The sequence below is a fragment of the Gracilinanus agilis genome, chromosome 2 (assembly GCF_016433145.1).
Source record: "Gracilinanus agilis isolate LMUSP501 chromosome 2, AgileGrace, whole genome shotgun sequence".
In the NCBI taxonomy this organism is placed as follows: domain Eukaryota; kingdom Metazoa; phylum Chordata; class Mammalia; order Didelphimorphia; family Didelphidae; genus Gracilinanus; species Gracilinanus agilis.
The window spans coordinates 543,719,443-543,741,204 of record NC_058131.1 but is presented as its reverse complement, the minus strand read 5'-3'; the positions used below and the strand labels follow the sequence as shown (position 1 = coordinate 543,741,204).

Here is a 21,762-nt window from a genome sequence, read left to right as displayed (position 1 = left end):
TGAGGCAAGAGTGGATTTTTCTCTTTCTTGTTTATTGCTGGTATGACTTCCCTGTGAGCATGGCTAGGGGGCTCTAATGGCGGCCACAGAATAGTAAGCTAAATGGAGCAGAGAGAAAAGTACTTATATATCTCTTTCTTATTTTTTCATCTTTTTTCCCTACTACTTTTGATTTAATAAAATTATTGATTTATGGCCAGTCTCATAATTTTCCCTCTTACATAAATATGCTTATCTAAGAAAAACAAATCCTCCCATTTGCCATGTCCAAAAATCCGTCTCTTATTTCCCCCTTAACCTCTTTCCCCCCTCCAAAAAAATCAGGTAATTTGATATAGGATGTACATATTCTATCATTAATACATATTTCCATGGTTATCATATTATGAAATAAGACACATAATACTTAGACTAGTGAAAAATTAACAGAAGAAATAAAGTGAAGAATGGTAGGTATGTTTTGTCCTGCATTCTGACTTCATTTGTTCCTTCTATGGTGATAGATATCCTTTTTCATCATCAGCCCCTTGGAGTAGCCCTGGATCTTTGCCTTGTTGATAACAGTTAAGTCATTCAGAGTTGAGCATCATATATTATTGTTGATACTATGTACAATATTCTCCTGATTCTGCTCACTTTACTTTGTAACACTTTGTGTAAGTCTTTCCAGATTTTTTGTGATCACTTTGTCACTTCTTATGGCCCAAGAGCATTCCATTATAAGCATATATCACAACTTGTTCAGCCATTCAAACACTGGGTTCTAAATCTTTTTTTGTGTGTGTGTTGGAGGGGGGATGAAATGAACTCATTGGACAGTCCAGTGAACCCTATTGGCCCCTTTCCTGAATAATGCTTTTAAATACATAAAATAAAATACATAAACTACCATGGAAATTATGATGTTGAAATAAAGACGTCAAATTTCCCTTCAGGTTAAGAATCACTGCTCTGGGATATTCCTGTTATGAGAAGTTAGTAATGGAACAATGATATAGTGAATTAAGAGAGGAATAGTAATTCTTTTATATATAAATAAATAAATCAGTTAGACATCTGTGATTTTTAAAATTGGATATTTGGCTATATCATTGGAGGCAGCTTCTGGTGAAGAACTTCCTCTCCCTCTGTCATTTATAGTATTAGAGAGTGAAGCTTAATGATCAGGATCATACTGCTAGTATATGTCAGGAGTAAGACTTGAATCCAGGTCTTCCTTAATCCTATCTTGCTGCCTCTCTTAGGAATGATTTGTTTTTTTTCAGGCATGTCCAACTCTTCATGATCCCATTTGGGTTCTTGTGGTAAAGATACTAGAGTAGTTTGCTACTTCCTTCTTTAGTTCATTTTAAAGATGAGGAAAATGGAGCCAACAGGGTTAAATGACTTGCCCAGGGACACACTGCCAGTAAGTGTCTGAAGATTCCAGAAGAACTTTTCATCCTGTGAAAATATCAACTCTGGGATTCAGGCTAGGAAAAAAATAGATTGACAATTTTGACATTTTGCATAGACTATGAAGCTCAGCCACTACCTTTTACTTACAGACTACAAGTGTAATGATTTGGTTCAACAAACATATATTAAGTCTCTACTTTGTATAAGAAACTTTACTGGATGCTGGGAGTAAAGGAAGCAGTATGCCAGTGAATGGTTAACAATTGGCTTTTCCTGAGTAAAAATGGCCACACTTTTAAATCTAATCTGCTTTTTTAACTTTTTCTGCCTCACTTCCTTAACAATAAAAAAAATAAATCAGGTTTTGATTTGTAGCATTTACCAATTTCTGGCAAATATTCTGGTAAATTCTGGCATTGTCGTAAATGCTCACACTCGAAAATTTACAATCAGCTCTCCGGAGTATTTATGAACAGGTATCAAAGCTCAGTCCCAAGAAGAGGATGTATTTCCTATGATAGATCCACAGTCCATTTCACTGAGAAACTTGCAATTTGATGAGATGTAAGGGATTTATATACACATAATTATAATGCAAAGGGAAGGAAAAGGTCCTGGCAAAAAGCTGTTAAAAATTTCAAGAAGGTATTATCACTTTAAATCCCAGCTCTGTCACATATTATACATGTGATCTTGGGAAAGACTTGTAAAAAAAAAAAATCGAGTGCATTGGAATTTATAATCTCTAAAGTCACTTTTAGCTCTAAGTCTTGCACAAGTTGGATGGAAGCCAGGCAATGGAAGACCTTGGATTCCAGGCTGAGGATCCTAGGATCATATACCTTAGAATTAGAAGAGAATCCTTTAAAACTTACAAGATAAATGATCAGCCAGCCTTTGTTGGAAAACCTGCAATGAGAGGGAACCCACTCTCTCTGAGGGAGTCCATTCTACTTTGGAAGGCCTGTGGCAAACCATTCCAATGTCTTTGCCAACAAAACCTCAAATGGGGTCATGATAAGTTGGAAATGATTAAAAAGTGACTGAACAAAAATTTTAAAAAGTTCAGATTTGCCTCTTTGCAACTTCTATTGTTTCTAGTTGCCTCCTGAGGTCAGTCAGCAAGCATTTACTAAATGCCTACTATGTGCCAAGCATGAAACTAAATACTAAGGATACAAAGAAAGGCAAAAACAAAACAAAACAAAAAAACCCGTACAAAAAACAAAACCAAAATGTCCCTGCTGTCAAAGAGTTCCCAGTCTATGGGGGGAGACCACATGTGAGTAACTTCATACAAAGATGATATACACAGGACAAAATTGGAGTTAATCCACAGAGGGAAGACACTAGTTTATTAAGGAGGATAGAAAGATTTCTTGTAGAAGGTGGAATTTTAGTTAGGACTTGAAGGAAGCCAGAGAGGGCAAAAGACAGAAATTAGGAGGAAAAGAATTCTAGGCATGGGGGCAGCTAGTTAAATGCCTGAGGTTGGAGATGCAGAAACAGTAAAGAAGCCAGTGTTATCAGATCCTAACATTTAAGAAGTCTGGGAAAAATGGGAAGGATCCAGGTTATGAAAGACTTTGAAAGACAGAGAAATGTATACCTTATCCTAGAAGTGATAAGGAACTGGTGAGGCTTTGCAGAATTGGTTTAAGCCCTCTTTCATGTGAAAATCCTTCAAATACTTTAAGATGGCTATCAGGATTCTCCCTAAGTCTCCTATTCTCCAGGCTAAATTCCATCCAATTAATTCCATCTGCACTGTTTATGGCCTGATTTTGAGCTCCTCTACCATCTACCAAACTACCGTAGTTTGGATCCTCTCTAGTTTAACAATTCCCTTAACAAAATGTGGTGCTAAGAAGGGAGCACAATATTCCACAATGATGGCACTAGAAGCAGCTAGGTAATACAAGAGAGTAGGGCCTGAAATCAGGAAGTCATAAGTTCAAATGCTGCTTTAAACATGAACTGGGTGACCATGGGAAAGTCACTTAACTTCTGTGTGCTTCAGTTTCCTCAACTTTAAAATGAAGATAATAGCACCAGCCTCATAGGGTTGTTGTTGCAAGGTGATAAGAGGGATCATATTTGTAAAACATTTAGTATATCATCTGGTATGCAGTAGGCACTTACTAAATGCTTATTCTCTTCCCTTCCCTGATACAGAAAATAGATTTATTGTTCATCTTTCATTTGAAGAGAACCAATGACATCACTGGTTCACATTTTGACTCTTAAGTGAATTGGATTTAAATGAAGAAGAATTGTATGAAGTCATTAATCTCATTTTCTCTTCCAGAGTCATCCAAAGTCCAGTGGCAAGACAAAAGTGAGAATGACTGGCGTTGGCCTGGGATGCAGTGGATGACTTTGGCATGTTTCATGTCTGACCAAGCTTTAAGCTCTCCTTGGCACTTGTTTTAGCTTCCTTCACGGGCCTTGGAACAAATTATTCTCTCTACCCATTCTGCTGGGGGAAGTCTTCACATACTTGGGGTAGACACCCCACTAATTCACCAACTTTGGGGTTTGAAGTCTGTTGGCTACTCTCAACCTGGTAAGGTGGGATGTAGCCGTTGTGCATGCCACCGCTTCTTGGAGCCACAGGTGAGAGCTGAGTGAAAAATAGACACCAAAGTTGGAATCAGCAGTCTTAAAAAAAAATGCAGATACAGAGAGGAGATAAAAGGAAAATCTCTAACCTAAGAAAGATTCAGAGCTAGAGACCCCTTCAAAAGAAGAATTAAGGAGCACTACCTAGAACCCTTTTTGGTGTTACTGAGGTGGGGCTCTGAGAAGGACTAAAGATTGAATGAATGAGCCTCCAGCACTGGGGACTCTGAAGCAGTGAAAGCACATCCTTATCTGGTGACCACATTGAAGTCAAAGGTTCGCAGAGCTATTCTAATAGCTATTCAAGACTTCTTTTTGTCACTTCAGCATTTTGAGAGCATGAGATTACAAGACAAATTCCCAGAACCTCCTCCACCCTTTTTGTTCCTTTTTCCCCATTGGCACAAACTCAAAGGGGCAAAACTCTAGAACTGGGAGGAAGGTCAGAGTGTATCTAGTTCATAACTTCCATATTGCAGATGAAGAAACTAAAGATCATAGAAGTTAAGTGACTCTTGGAACAAATGGTTCCAAAGGTAGTAAGTGTCAGAGATAAGATTTGAACCCAGGTCCTCTGACTCCAGAACCAATCCTCAGAGCCTATGGAGGAGATGGGAGTTGCTTTTTACTGGCGGATGAGAGTTAAAGAACAGTTTTATTGAATAGGGCTTGCTGTGAGTTATGTTTTCTTATGGCCCAATGAAATATTCTGGTTTTTAAAAAAATTTTCCGGTGATTTTCCTGATTTGTGAATATATTCTTCATTGGATGGAGACTTGCACTAAGACTATTTCATACTTCCACATTGAAACCTGGAGTAGCATAGAAATCCCGGAGTGGAATGAGAGACTCCCTGTACAGCTAGGAATGCTAAATGCTAGTTCTACTATTTGTTATCTATGTAATCTTTATTATCAACTTAACCCCTCTGGCTTGAGTTTCCTTATCTATAAAATTGCAATTCATTCCACCTCTAAATCTATGATCCTTAAGTTCTCTAAGAAACAGCACATGAACTAAGTATGGATCCTTAGCATTACACTATTAACAATAGTTAGCATTTAAATAGTGCTTACTATGGACCAGGCATTATGCTGAGCCCTTTGCAAATATCATATTATTTTGTCCTTGGAATAAATCTGGAAGGTTGGTGCTCTTATTTTTCCCATTTTACAGTTGAGGGAACTGAACCTAAACAAAGGTTATATGACTTGGTCAAGGTCACACAGCTAGTTAATGTCTGAGGCAGCATTCAAACTCAGGTCTTCCTGACTTCAGGACTAATGCATTATTTACTATACCACCTAGCTGCTTCTAACCACTAGACAATGCTTTCCAGATTGCTTTGTTAATGAATCACATCTGCCAGTTCATTCAGTACTCTGTGATGTCATTCATCTGAACCTGATGATTTGAATTCATCAAAAGCAGTTGAATGTTCTCATAACACTTCATTTCTTATCTTTGGTATAAACACCCTGTTGGCCATTTTTTGTTCCATCATTTTCGAGTCAAATGATCACTCTCCTTGGCAGAGAAAACAGAAATTAAATAAATTGTGCAACTCTGCCTTCTCTTCATCTTCAACACTCATCATTCCATTTACCCTCAACAGCATTACTGGCCTTTCTTTGATCCACCTCTCTTCTCCAACCTAGCTAGCCACCCCCAAAAGTCCTTTGGCTGTCCTCAGCTTTCTTCAGCAGCCTCAGTTCATTTTGAGTTTTGATAGTCCTGACCCTATCCTTGGAGGACCATGCTAGATTTTTGTATTTATCTTCTGTTACCTGTCCTCATTTCTATCTTCTGGACTCTTTTAAAAAATCTAAGTTGGTAGAAGAAGTTGCCTAAAGAGGCTGATGTGGAGACCATGGAGAGCAACCTGTACATCCCCATCGATCTCTTAGAACAACTCCTTTTTCATTTTTTTCAAAATTGCTTCCATTTAGAATTTCATTCTGGAGTTTTTCATCTCTTCTGGGCTGAACTTCCAAGTCCTATCCTTTCTCTCTGGACTTCAAGAGTGATATGAAGGGAAAAAATTGGCCTCAGTAGTAAAGGAAAATACTAAAGAAGCACACACTGAAATTGGTCCTCCTGAAATCTAGACTCTATCTGAAGAAAAAAGTCCCCCCTATTGCATACCTAACAAATGTGCATTTGAACTTTGTTCTATATTCTGTGGCAAATCTTTGAAAGTTTTTGATGGGAGGAGTGATATAACCGTGCTAAGTGGTAAGTCCTGGACTTAGAGTTGGAAAGACTTGAATTGAAATTTAACTTGAGACATTTATTAGTTCCGTGATCTTGAGCAAGTCACTTAACCTCTATTTCTCTCAGTTTCCTCATCTGTGAAATAGGGATAATATTAGCACTTCCCTCCCAATGAGATAATAATTGTAAAGCACTTGCACAGTGCCTGGCACACAGTGAATGCTATATATAGATGTTGGCTATTGTTATTAGCAGTGCTGGGTTTGAAGGGGAGAAGGTGGAAGCAGGAAGACCATTTAGGGGCTATTGCAATTGTGCACATTTTCTGCAATGGCAGTGAAAATGGTAAGAGATTAATGCAAGAGACATTATAAAGGAAAAATTGAACAGGACTTAATAACTTTAAGTGGGGAAGATAGTGAAGTCAACCAACCTTCTCTGAGCTTGGCATGAGCCCCTGCATGGTTCTGGAACTAAAAGAATAGTAATGATAATGTTGGTAGTGGACAAATGGGCCCATAGATAACTCTTTTGCCTTTTGCTAAGAATGTAATTGTACACAGGCTCACATTGACATTTTTCACAGAATTAGTTCATGACTAATTTGAGCATTTCAGATCTAAATTGGTCACATCTGGAACAGTTCATTGTAATGCCCTGAAAAGGCTTCTCTTCTTCAGTGGATGCCAGGGCTTTAATAATAAAGGAGCCAGGAGGCAGACGCAGGCCAACTTTTAAAGATATTCTTTAAATGTAAATTTTGTTATCAAGAGAGAATGTCCAAGTACAAAGTTCTAAAGCAGGAAGTAAATTATCCCTCATTGGCTATCCTTCAAAATGCTTTTATATACATGCTTAGTCAATAACCCTGTGATCTTGGTACTACAATGAATTTCTCAAAAATCCCTTCTAATAGAACCATATAAGGAAGAACATTGGGAAAAGCATTTGTGTCAATACCTATTTCTCTTGAGTTATCAATGTCTACCCATTCCACACCAACCTATGACAATAATCATTGGCCTACAATCCCAGATCTTGAATTAGCCTCTACTTGAACTAGGTAATATTTCATTTTACCCTTAAATTCATGTGATGTGATATTCTACAGTTATATGATTGGGGCTTTTGGATTTAATACGATCACTCTATTACAAATATGAATAATATGGAACTAGGTTTTGAGCAATAATACATGTATAACCCAGTGGAATTGTTTGTCAGCTCTGGGAGAGGGGAGGGAGAGAACATGAATCATGTAACCATGGAAAATATTCTAAATCAATCAATAAATTTTAAAAAATAAATTTCATGATACAGTGAAAAGTGGTGAATTTGGAGTCAGAGGACTTAGGATAGAATCCTTACTCATTGCTTTGTATAATCTTAGACAAGTCAGTTAACTTTTCTAGGCCTGTTTTTTTTTTTTAATCAGAAAAACCAGAGAATTAGATTATATGAATTATAAGGTTCCTTCTAATTCTAAATCTATGAGTTTATGATATTTATGACCATCAAAAATGACTGACATTAGCATAACATTTTAAAGTTTGCAAAGCATAACTTGAGCTTCAGGACCTTAAATTATTTCATTTTGTAGATGAGGAAATTGAGATTTATGGAGATAAGTTAACTTGCTCATATTTATACAATTTGCATGAGTACAAAATAAGTTATTAAGTGTCTACTGTGTAATCCCTGAGGATATGAATATAAAAGTAAGGGTAAATTTTTATCTGGGAGGTCCCTAGGGGTGGTAAATGAAGCTCTATGGTAACCAACTGACATGGCCTTTGTTGAAGCAATAGAGGTATTGATTGATTACCATGCCCAAAGAAAGAGGCTGAAAGAGGGTGTGGTATATAAGTGGAAGGAAAGCACATGGAACTTCTTTGGGTGGTTGGTTCTAGGGAAGTATGTTTTGGTCTGGAGTTGACTAGAAATAGTGGACAAGTGATTTTGTACTCAACAATCAAGAAAGTTCAGGGCAAAATTGAATGTATTAATTCCCCTAGGACAATACATGATTTCTGGAGGGTGCTATTTTAAGTAAGAAGTAGAGCATTATAAAGACACATGGCAAGATAAACAAGTTTGATGGACTAATATAAGGCTAAGTAGTTGAGCAACTAGATAGAATAAACATCAGAAAAAAAGTTTTGAAGTCCAGGCTATCGTGTTTCCAAGTTCAGCACACTATTCATTTAATCATGTTTCATTTCTACAACCAGCGATGATATCATGATTTCTGGAGGGTGCTATTTTAAGTAAGAAGAAGAGCATTATAAAGACACATGGCAAGATAAACAAGTTTGATGGACGAATATAAGGCTAAGTAGTTGAGCAACTAGATAGAATAAACATCAGAAAAAAAGGACACTGAGTATATTTTATATTCAGTATATTTAATTAGGTTAATTTAATATCAATTTGAATTATTTGCATATAGAGACCTTGAATTAATCAAGGCTATTTTCCTAAAAGATCATGCAACATGAACCCATTTATATGGTGCTGTTTACTCCATTAAAAACCAGGGTTTTGGTATTCTTGTCTATTTGGATTTCTTTTTCCATTTCTTGGTCTGAGGAAAATGGTGGAGAGCCCACTCATCTCCAAAATTTGATGTTTATTTCATAAAAGGGCACTTTGTGTTTTATCTCTATTTTAATAACAAATTTCCACATAGGTTTCCAAAAGTTATGTGATTCATGTTGCCTCCCTTCCTTCTTCCCTACTAGCTCCCAGAGTTGATAAGCAATTCAAACCAGGTTATACATATATTATCAAGCAAAACATTTCCATATTACTTATTTCTATGAGTGAATAATCTTATAAAACCAAAATCTCAAATCATACACCCAAATAAAGTGATAAATCATGTTTTCATTTGCATTTATACTTCAACAGTTCTTTCTCTAGAGGTAGGTAGCATTCTTTTTCATAAGTCCCTCAGAATTATTCTGGATCATTGTATTGCTGTTAGTAGCTAAGTCTATCTCATTTGATTGTTCCACAATATTTTAGATACTGTGTATAATGTTCTCCTGGTTCTGCTTATTTCACTCTGCATCAATTCATGAAGGTCTTTCCAGTTCTTTCTGAAATCATCTTGTTATCATTTCTTATAGTACAATAGTATTCCATCACTATCATATACCACATTTTGTTCAGCCATTCCTCAATTGAGGGACATCCCTTTAGTTTTCAATTCTTTGCCACCACAAAAAGCACAGCTATAAATAATTTTGTACAAATAGGTCCTTTACCATTTTTTAAAATCTCTTTGACCCAGTAGCAATATTTCTGGATGAAAAAGTATGTGTTCTTTTATAACATTTTGGGTATAATTCCAAATCGTAAAAGCATTTTAGAAATAAAATCTTATAATGGGAATAATTTTTCAAGGAGGGGATAAAATGAAACCTGTGATCCTATTGGTGTAACAAAACTTCCTTCCTAGATGAAGTCAGATATTCCTCTTCAATTTTTAGAATTATCTGGGTGAGGCTATGAGAAGTTAGTGATATGCTATGAATTTTATGTCTCTCCTTTTGGGAAATAGCAGTTTGTCAGGTGATGATGACAAATTACTTTTGGGTTCTGAACAGGGATGAGAGAAATGACTTTGGGATTATAGAAGAATCAGCTACCCACCAAGGCTTACAGATCAGACTCGCAGATATCCTCTTGCTGGGTGGTGACTTAGTTTATTGATTTAGGGTGCACAATGTATAGGGAAAGTGACATAGGTTAAGGGGTTAGGTAAGTCTTTTGCAGGACTTGGTTGGCAATTATTTACAAGATGAAACAATGGACGTAGATTGCCTTAGTGGCTCTAAGCAGTGTTTTCTATAGGAGAATAAATCACAGGTAACATATCAATGTATGACCCAGCTTTGTATGGTATTCCATATGTATGTTCTTTTCACAGAACTCTTGTATTATTTTCTTGGCTAGACATCTAGTATTTGGGCAGGGGAACAGTGCTTTTCTCATGATGAGGAGCAGACTATGTGCTTTGTGATTTCTAGCTGATGTCTCTGATTTTATTGGGGCTTGTTCTGATTACTGGGGGTTACATCTACTCCTTTTTAAATTTAAATTAAACAAATGAAGGCAAGGTAAATGAGTATATTGTTTGTATGGATTCTTTAAGGCTAGAAAGCTAAATTCCAATTCTATTTTGCTAAAGTTCTACTTGCTTAGAAATGGAGCTTTTGAAATTTCAGTTTTTACTTGGGTCTTTTTTCAGAGTGTGTCTCAGAATATGCTGTGTGTAATGTCTTTGGTGTTTTGTCCTAGGCAGACATTTCTTCATGGCTTTAGCATAGGAGCTAAGATGACTTTTACTCAGGGATCTTTATTGGCCTCATGTCAGGTGGTCCATTCCTAAAGTTATTAAGACTGCCTCCCCGACAAAGCATTTTGTCTGAGTTTTTTTTGCTTAGCCTTAGTTGGACTGCTAGGCTTGCTATGCTTGAGTCTAAAGCTCCTTTTGCCTTTATGATAAACATCATCTATGACAGCTGAGAGAGATACCTCTTATTAGGCTTGATTCTATTAGCATTCAATTCTTGGTTCCATAAGTCAAGCAAATATTTAATTCTCCTTTACTTATAAATCAAATTTGTTTAATTTCTAAGTGTCCATGCTATTATGCTGCTAAGGATTATGTTCTGTTATGGGGTAATATACTGGGGTCTGGTGTGTGTCTTTTCTTCCTAATCAAATCTGCAATAAGTGTTTGGAGTAAGATGTTTGTGCTAAGTCTTGCTAAGTATGGATCTATTATGCTGTACATCTTCTGGTGGAACAAGTGTGAGGTTAGATTGGGCTAATGGAAGGGGAAAAACACTTTGAAAACTTACATTTGACACAGAAATAGTTATACTTAATATCAGAATACAAGGGTGTACATCATTATAAGTTACATTTTTCAAGGTAGCTGAACCACAACAATAGTAATAATTGTGCTGGAGTTAAAAGTAAAGATTGATCAGTCTTAGGGAGGCTTGCCACCTCCAGGAATTGTTTTGCCATGTGAATTGTTCTTCTGGCTTGTCTCCAAATCATGGGCTTCATTTTGATCCAGCCATACCACCGCTGGGTTTATACTCCAAAGAGATAATAAGGAAAAAGACTTGTACAAAAATATTTATAGCTGCGCTCTTTGTGGTGGCAAAAATTGGAAAATGAGGGGATGCCCTTCAATTGGGGAATGGATGAACAAATTGTGGTATCTGTTGGTGACGGAATACTATTGTGCTGAAAGGAATAACGAACTGGAGGAATTCCATGTGAACTGGAAAGACCTCCAGGAATTGATGCAGAGTGAAAGGAGCAGAACCAGGAGAACATTGTACACAAAGATGGATACACTGTGGCAAAATCTAATGTAATGGACTTCTCTACTAACAGAAAGGCAATGATCCAGGACAACTTTGAGGGACTTATGAGAAAGAGCACTATTCACATCCAGAGAAAGAACTGTGGGAGTAGAAACAAGGAAAACAATTGCTTTATCACATGGGTAAATGGGGATATGTTTGGAGATGTAGACTCTAAACACCGCCCCAGTGCAAATATTAATAATATGGAAATTGGTCTTGATCAATGACACATGTAAAACCCAGTGGAATTGCTTGTTGGCTACAGGAGGGGGTGGGAGGAGGGGAGGGAAAGAACATGAATCATGTAACTGTGGAAAAATATTCTTAATTAATTAATTATAATTTTTCAAATCAAATCATGGGCTTTAGTTACTGGAGTCTTAAGTGTAGTCATCAGGGTTGTTTCATGTTCTACTGTTCCTGAGAGGTTCTCTGCTGTAGGTGTTCATTTCCTGTGTAAATAAAAACAAAACCTCAAACCCCATATTATAATTCTGTTTTTGTTTGTTTGTTTGTTCATTTATGCAAATAGGTTATTCCAATTAATGTTCAGTGATTATACAAATGAATTAATTTACAAGAGATTCATTATAACTCCAATTGACAAATCTCACCAATTGTAGTTTAGTTCTGAAAAGTTTCCAAGATTTACATATGCAATGAAAGGTTTTGATTTTATAAGTCATGATAATCAATTTTTTTCAATAATTTTCCAGTTTTTTCTTAGTTTCTATACTCATTAACAATGCTTAAACTATCTGGCAATCTTCCCAAATCACAATATCTTTGGTACATTATCATAACCAATTTACCTTAAACTTTTGGTTCACAATACAAATCATATATCATTGCAAGTAAACATGACCAATTGCCAACAAATTGCTTTTACACATAGTTTACATTGCATGCTGTAACCTTGACATTAAATTACTCTCAATGGATATTGATTTAAAACTTCAGAGCTTTCAAATGGATACCCCAAAATATTTTTACATAATTGATTAAATTTCACCAATTATATTCTGATATAACATTTGTATGTATTTTGTACTAGATTTTAACAGTATAGTTAACACATAATTACCCATTGACAACTTGTATTTTAATGCATGTTAATCTTCAATGGCCTTTCACAATAACAGATTACCAATTTTTTAATTTAAACCAATTCTTTTTGATGTTTTACACTTTTTACCATTTGTTAGTAATATCTGTTGTTTCCCCCAGTTGTGGTGAATTTCGGAAACCTGCATTTTTGAACAATATTATGGATGTGTTAAAGTTGACATTAACTTATTATGAATTTTCACACTTTACAGAGCTTGAGCTGGCACAAGTTTCTTAAGCAAGTATGCTTGAGTGGTCACTTTACTCCCTGTGAGTCAGTGTTCTAAAAGTAGTTGTTTGAAGTCTACTCAGCTGGTTTGCTTAGATTGCATTCTAAAATCCTTTGTGATTTTCATAAAATATATATTCCAGTATTTAACCTATTGATAGAATTCAATGGTGGGATGAATTTGTCCCCTTTTCTGTCTTTTAGATTTCTGCATTCCCTCTCTCTCATGGTCAGTGGGGAATGGAGAAATGTTTGGCAGATGAGTTTATTTGAATCTTGCCTTAATGAGAGCATAGAATGAGATTTCTTTTAACCAATTAAATTATCTTAGAGTTTAGGAGATTCAGAAATCCATAAAAAATGTTGTTTTCTGAATTTCCCAAATGGCTTCTATCTCCTTCATTCTTCCAGAACGAATGGAAAAGGGAAAGAGAGGTTTATTTTTCCCAAAACGTAACCCTCCCATTGTGATCACAGACAGACAACATATAGACAGTATAGACATATCACAGAAAATAGAACATAGAATGATCATGGACAACATATCCCAGGTATTTCGTGCATACTCTGACAACATAGAACATAAAATTATAGACTAGACTCTTCTTTTTATCCTGGTTGACCCTCAACTGCTGGGCCATCAAAGTTTGGTGCATCTTCTGCCAGTTGCAGACATACTGTGCTTTGCTTCTGGATCTTACTGGTGTTGGAAAGTCTATGCCAGGCCTGCAATGCTGTGACCTTAATTTGTCGGTATGCTAGTGAATTATAAGCCAATTGATTTTGAACTGCAGCATAAACTCCTTGCCCAGTAAGCATGTCATAGGTAATTCTAAACTGACTAGACCCTTTTTTTTTCATCCTGGCATGAAGATGAATTGTTACAAATCATATCTACATGACTAAAGAAACCTGTGGAAAAAAGGAGGCTTGTTAATAATGAAGGAAGAAAAAAATAAAAGAATGTAATGAAGTTATCTAATTAACAGGCTTTTTACCTTTCAAGAGTCTGTCAGAAAAGGGATTAACTTTTCATGAGAAGTTAAGGCTGACATTTGACAAATCTTAGTTCTAAATTACTCTTCATACTCCAATAGATTTTCTAAAACAAACACACTTTTCTTCTGCTTATTACTATGAAGTAGATCTGATATTTCCCTCAATAATTCCCATGCATGCCACATTGTTGAAGAAATTTTTTGTTTGATAGTATATCTATCTTCCTGAGCTTTAGAAAGAGTTTGATTTAACTAAGTGCAGAGCTTGTTGGTTTTTGAAAATTGTTAAGACTTTTTAAATGGTCTGTAAATATTACTAAATGGAGTCTTTCCAAAGTGGGGGAGAACTGTGGGCAGAACTGTTTTTTCTGCCTGGTAAATAAATTGTGGAGTAGCTAACCTCTTCTGGAAGTGGGGGGTGGGGTGAAAGAAAAACTTTGGTTTTGAATTTTGCTGTTTCTGAGAGACTGCCTTATCTATGAGTAGTTTTAAATCCCCTTTCTGATTTTTCAATCCTCTGATCTCTTAAAGGGTATAAAGACAGTGTTTTTATAGATCCCATAGTTTTACTCCTGGGAGTAATTCTCTTCTTAAACCCTAAAGAAGAGTTTCTCTTACTTGTTCTGCAAAATTCCGATTCACACTTACACCATGGAGGACACCAATATGTAGAGACCTGCTCCAGACCTTGAACGGAGATAAGAGAAATTGGCTGGGATTACAGAAGGATCAACCCTCCCCAGGCTTACAAATCAGACTCACAGACATCCTCTTGCTGGGCAGTGACTAAGTTTATTAATTTGAGATACACGATTTATAGGTAAAATGATGAGGGTAAGAAATCAGGTAAGCCTTTTGCAGGAACAATGGTTGGGAATGATTTACAGGATGGAAATAATGGATGTAGGTAGCCTTAGTGGCTCTAAGCAGTTTTTTTCTATAGGATAATAAATCACAGGTTACTTATCAATGTATGATCCAGTTCTGTATGGAATACTGTATGTTCTTTTCACAGAATTCCTGTATTATTATTCTCCTGTCTGGACATACAGTGTTTGGGGAGAGGAGAAGTTTACTTTTCTCATGCCAAGGAGCAGACTACATGCTTTGTAATTTCTAGTTGATGGCTCTGATTTTATTGGGGCATGCTATCACTACTGGGGGTTACAGTATTCAGTGTTCTTGTCTGTTTGGATTTCTTTTTCCATTTCTTCTTGGTCTGAGGAAAATGGTGGACAGAGCCCACTGATCTCTAAAATTTGATAATCATTTCATAAAAGGGCACTTTATGTTTTCTCTCTATTTTAATAACAAATTTCCACATAAGTTTCCAAAAGTTATATGATTCATATTGTCTTCCTTACTTCTTCCCTACCAGCTCCCAGAGTTGATAAGCAATTCAAACCAGGTTATACATGTATTATCAAGCAAAACATTTCCATATTTTTCATTTCTGTAAGTGAATAATCTTAAAAAAACCAAATCCTCAAACCACACACTCAAATAAACAAGTGATAAACCATATGTTTTCATCTGCATTTGTGTTCCAACAGTTCTTTCTCTAGGGGTAAATAGCATTCTTTTTCATAATTCCCTCAAATTATTCTGGATCATTGTATTGCTGTTAGTAGCCAAGTCTATCTCATTTGATTGTTCCACAATATTTCAGATACTGTTTATAATGTTCTCCTGGTTCTGCTTATTTCACTCTGCATCAATTCACAAAGGTCTTTCCAGTTCTTTCTGAAAACATCTTATCATTCTTATATCACAATAGTATTCCATCACTATCATATACCACATTTTGTTCAGCCATTCCCCAATTGAGGGACATCCCTTTAGTTTTCAATTCTTTGCCACCACAAAAAGCACAGTTATAAATAATTTTGTACAAATAGGTCCTTTCCCTTTTTTAAAAAATCTCTTTGACCCAGTAGCAATATTTCTGGATGAAAGAGTATGTGTTCTTTTATAACATTTTGGGTATAATTCCAAATCGTAAAAGCATTTTAGAAATAAAATCTTATAATGGGAATAATTTTTCAAGGAGGGGATAAAATGAAACCTATGATCCTATTGATGTAACAAAACTTCCTTCCTAGATGAAGTCAGATATTCCTCTTCAATTTTTAGAATTATCTGGGTGAGCCTATGAGAAGTTAGTGATATGCTATGAATTTTATGTCTCTCCTTTTGGGAAATAGCAGTTGTTCTGGTAAATCATGAAAGAGATCTAGGCAAGCTCTTTCTGCACTACAATTACTGTGCTCAGACTAGACTCTCTTTTTTTTACTTTAGCTGAAGCATAATAGATTCTTTTCCAAACCTTTATTTTAACTCTGGGGACCAGTATGTGCACTCTCTTTAACTCTGTCTGTGTCTTTCTATTTCAAATGTCACTTGTAAACAACATATTTTTGGATTCTGGTTTATAATCCATTCTGCTATTTGCTTCCATTTTATGGGTTAGTTCATTCCATCTACATTCACATTCAAGATTGCTAACTATATATTTCTCTCCATCCTATTCTTTTCTATTTATCTTTACCCCTTTTTTAACCCTATACCTTCCTCAAAAATCTATTCAGTTGTTGATCATTGCTTCCCTTGATTTATTTTCCTTCTTATCATCACTAAACCCCTTTCCTAACCTCTTGCTCTCCTACTTCCCTTTTTAGTAAGATGAATTCCTATATACAATTCTGTGAGTGTATAGATTCCTCTTTGAATCACTTTAGGTGAAAATGAGGTTTGGATTTTGCCAGTACCTCATCAAATTTTCTCTTCCATTGTAAAAATACTTCCTTGCATACTTTTTTTAGGAGAGAAAATTTTTTCCCATTTTTCCTTTCCCTTTTCTCTTAATACATTGCTCTTTCTCCTCTTGCTATTTTTCTTTTGAGATAATCATAATAAAACAGACTCAAACCCATGTTCTCTGTCTAAATAGATTTCTAATTCAAGTGATGATAAAGTTTGGGGGAGGGGTTACATGTATCATCTTCCTAATTGGAAATATAAATAGTTGAACCATGTTAAGTTCCTCATGATTTTTCACTGATGTTTGACTTTTATTCCTCTCTTTAATCTTTTATTTGAGTGTCTATTTTTCTATTCAGCTCTGGTCTTTTCATTGGTTATACCCATAAGTCCTGTATTTCACTAAATATCCATTCCCCCTTCCCCTATAGGATTATGCTCAATTTTGCTTTGGAGGTTATTCATGGTTATTATCCTAGCTCCTTCTCCTTCTGGAATATCACATTTCAAGCCTTTCTCTCCTTTATTCTGATAGACGCTACCAATCACAAAATTATGTGTTTCTGACTATGACTACATTTTTTAATTATTTCTTTTTGGTTGCTTGCAGTATTTTCTCCCTAATCAGAACGATCTAGAATGTGACTTTAATATTCCTGGGAGTTTTCATTTTGGGATCTCTTTCAGAAAATGATTGAATTCTTTTAATTTCTACTTCATCCTCTGGTTTTATGATATTTAGGCAGTTTCCCCTTTATAATTTCTTGAAATGCAATGTCTAGTTTCTTTTTCTGATCATAAGTTTCAGTTAGGCTAATAATTTTAAAATGACCTCTTTTTCATCTATTTTCATCTATTTGTTTTTCTGATGAGATATTTCACATTTTCTTCTTCTTTTTTTCAATCTCTTGACTTTATCTTATTGTTTCTTGAGGTCTCCTAGAACTACAGTTTCCACTATTCTAATTTATAAGGACTTAATTTATTTAGTGAGGTTTTATACCTCTTTTACCATGCTATTAATTCTCTTATATTAATTTTCTTTTATTACCATTATTTCTTTTCTTTTTGTTCATGACAAAGACCCCACCATTCATTTATAAGTCCCCGGTAGTCTAGAGCATGTAGAAAATATGTTTATGTTGTGGGGGAAGTAATAAAGGGATGGGTAGGTGATAGGGAAAGAAGAAGGGTATCATATTGTGCACTTGGGGGTTATTCAGTCAACAAAGACTATTGTGGTTATTAAGAATTACTCTCTGTCTCCCTTCTAATCCCAATACCTAATTAGAATTTGTGAATCCCTTTTCCTAGGTTCATTCTCCACCCCAATCTAGTGAACTATAGTTATTGGGGTTACTAGTGCTACTGATTTTTTCTAGCTTCTGACTCTGCTCATTCTGACCTATCCCTATAACTGGGATGTCCACTCTGTCCTCCAAGATGCTTCATTGCCCCCCAACACCGGACACCCTTCCATATCTTCAGCACTAATATCTATATCCCTGACAGGATCACTCCTCTTTGTCCCTGTGTCCTGAGTTATCCATTTCTCTCCCTAATGGGGATAAAATTTTGCCTTTTCTATCTCACAGCAAAGCCCAGTTAAGGGCTGTGAACACAAAAGGTATTCAGAATAGGAGTAGATGCTGAGTGAACAGTTAGAGGGTGTATCTTAAACAGATTTCCTGTTCTAATTGCCTTCTTCTGTTTGGAAGCAAAGAAACTCACAACCCTTCATTTAGGGAGGGGAGAGTAAGGTTGGAGATCACGGTAGTAGGGAGTGTCCTGAGAAAACTCTAAGGGACCTTGGGTATGGCCAGAATTAGACACAAGTTTCCATAATCAATTGGAGGCAGGGAGACAAAATAATGTCCCTTAATGTATTGATTCAATCAAGTAAATCATTCCACAACTTAGTTCTGTTAATGATGTTATGAAGAATATGGTGATGAGAGGAACAGAGTCAGGGATGGAGTTGGGAAACCCAAATAAAAGTCAAAATTGCTTAAATATCTCTGCCAAAGGTGAGACAGGGGCAGAATGTACAATTAGATATACAATTAGAACCAAGAGACTCAAGACAAAGCTATGGAGTTAGGTTGCCATGTCCCAAGTGAGTCATCTCCCCTTTTGAAGAGGCCTGAAGACCAGAGAGATAAGGGGCAAAGCATCAGAGGACATAAAGCTATGGATTTACATAGTTTGGGGAGCTGTCAAAGATAAGGCCAACATGTCCATATGCATAAGGTGAGGGAGGGTAAAAAAGATGGACTCAGGTGTAAGGAGGGCAGAGAGATCAGCAGTCTCCCAATACCTACATTAATATCCCCACCTGTAGCAATCAGAGTCTCCAGGTTAGCCGCTTGATTGATGAAGCCCAATGGCCTTGAGCTCCTTCAGCTGCTGCTGAAATAGAATCTCTAGTATCTGCACCTGTGAGTTTCCTTCTCCAGCCAAAAGCTGAATCATCTGTTGTATCAGCTGCTGCTGGGGACTGGCAGTTCTTCCCCTTCTGCACCCCCAGAGGCTCTAGCTGGAATGGATGGGGAAGTGATGGGCTCTGTAAGGGCGCTGCTACTTCCTACATGAGGCAGTAGAATCTGGAGTGCCCCAAAGCTGCCAGTGCTGGGCACTAGCCCTAGGGCTTTCATCTACAGCCTTGTGGTCCTGTTGGATCTGTAGCAGGACCTGTATGACCCAGGGGTTGGTAAGAATAGACAGAAAGTCTGGGTCTTGGCTTGGGTCTTCTCTCAAAAGACAGGGACCTGAAGCCAGAACTATTCCTGCAGCTGGGGGTTTCCCACAAACAAGGAAACATTCATCAGCATCTAAGTAACAAAGTCAGAGTTCTGGGCAAATGTCTGCGTCATATTTGCATGTATGGGACAGAGATCATGTTTTCCATTAGCTAGAGATTTTCTGAAATTTGCTGGAGAAGGTTGGTTATCTGAGGGTTATTAAACATCTCTGATCCCAGGCTGCATGAATAAGGGATAGAGACTGTTGGGTGCACCTGGCTGGTCCATGAGCCTCTGGATTCTGCCCAAAGGGCTCTGGATCCTGGGAAGTGAGAGCTGAGGGCCCATGGGACTTGGGAAAGTTCTCAGTCCTAGAGAGGTTGGGAGAAGGAGCTGTCAGAGATCCTAGCTAATAAGGAGAAGGGATCATTACTAAATTGTTCTCTAGCAGCATTGAACATGGGTTCTTGGGTGTCTGAGCACATGCAGCACAAGCCATTGTATCTTCCGGGATGCTCTCTAGGTTGCTCAGTGCCTAGTCTGGGTTGCACATTATCTCCTGCATCGTGGCAGAGTTTCAAGCCAGTTCTGTGGTTTATCTTATTATTTCTGGGTTATTGAGCATATGGCTGAAATCTATATTCCTCTCCAACAGCTCTTGCATCTGTGGGTTGGCCATGATCATGTGGCACAACAGGTCAGGGTTGGACATCACGTCTTGGACAAGGTGGTTCTCAGCATCTCAGTTATGTTTACATTTGCTGCTGTAGCTTCATGAAATTATCTGATCCAAGGCTTAAGCTGCCCAGCCCTAGGACATCTCCAAAACCAGAGAGTATGGATATAGAACCACTAGGAGGCCCATCCATGGCCTGTGGGCTTGGATTACCTTCACTGCTCCTCAGGTTTCCATTTGCAGCATCAGGGACAGTGCTACTTGAGGTGGATAAATAAACTTAACATGAAGCACTCATGGGAGCTGGACCCTGGTTCAAGCTTTGTCTGACTCCTGCTCCACTGTCACTGCCTTGCTACTTCTGCCTGCCTGCCCACCAGTCCAGCCAGCCCACACATGTTCCTCTTCCTTGCTGGCTCAGCCAATTATGGTGTCTCCAACCCTCCCTACCACCTCCTGTCTGCCCTTCATTCCTATTCTCCTGCTATCTAACACAGCTCTCTCTCATTTCTTTTCCCAATTTTTCCTCTAGCATTCTTATTTCATTTTAAAAATAATTTATGCTGTTTAAAATATATTTTTAGCTCTTCTAGGAATTCTTCTTGGGTTTGTGCTCAATCTACATTTTTTCCTGAGGCTTTGCTTATCAATATTTTCAAGTTATTGTCTTCTGTTTTTGTGTCTTGAATTTCCCTGTCCCCACAGAATCTTTTGATGGTCATGTTCTTTTTTCTTTTTCTTTTTTTGCTAATATTTGCTCTTTTTTCCAGCTTATTTCTTAACTTTGTACTTATGTTAGTTAATTAGTCAGTTCTGTGGGGGATGGCTGGCCTAAGCTACTTTGAATAGATATGAGGGCTTGTAGGTTTTTAGATCACTTAGATCACTTCTAAGGTGATGTGATCTAGGAAGGATTCTGGTCAATATTCTTCTAATTTGCACTCTGGTCCTCACCCAAATAGAGCCCCTGCTCTCTCTTATCCAAAAATTATAACCATTCCTCTCTATGCTGGAACTGCAACCTGAAATTGGTTAATGGTGAAGGAATTAGCAAATGGCAGTAAGCTTTGCATCCCATGCTAGTACTTCTGTAATATCTTCTGTAATACATTTCTGACCTGAAGCTTACTCCTCTCATTGCATCTTTTGCCAACACCATTGCTGTTGTTGTCATCTAGATTGGTACCACTGTCTCTGGATGCTACTTCCTCCATACAGGTTACTGACTAGCCCTTCCCCAGGGGACATAGGCAGTCCTTTCTAGCCTTCTAAACTGTCCTGAGTAGAAAAGTGAGATACTCTGACTTTTGTTGTTATCCTTCTCAGAATTTGATTTGAGGTATTTTTTAAAGTTGTTTAGAGAATAGAGTTGGGAGAGCTCGGCAGAAATACTCAATTCTTTCTACCATCTTGGTTCTGCCTACCCACACTTCTAAATGAGCCTAGACCTTTTCTAAAGCTTTTGAAGTTTCTTAGTTTCTTTAAGTAATTGTGATGGTTTTTTCAGAACCAGTACTTGATGTTTGGTGTGGTAGATAATAAATTCAACAAACATGTATCAGGCACATTTTATGGACAAGACAGTGCACTATACATTGGGGATTAAAAAAATCAGCTCTTCTCC

At 37.0% G+C, this 21,762-nt stretch overlaps 1 pseudogene; it reads right to left on the bottom strand.

Moving 5' to 3' along the window:
- The window catches only part of LOC123234101, an 84,230-nt pseudogene extending 62,878 nt beyond the window's left edge, over window positions 1-21,352 (bottom strand).
- Window positions 21,353-21,762: the final 410 nt, after the last annotated feature.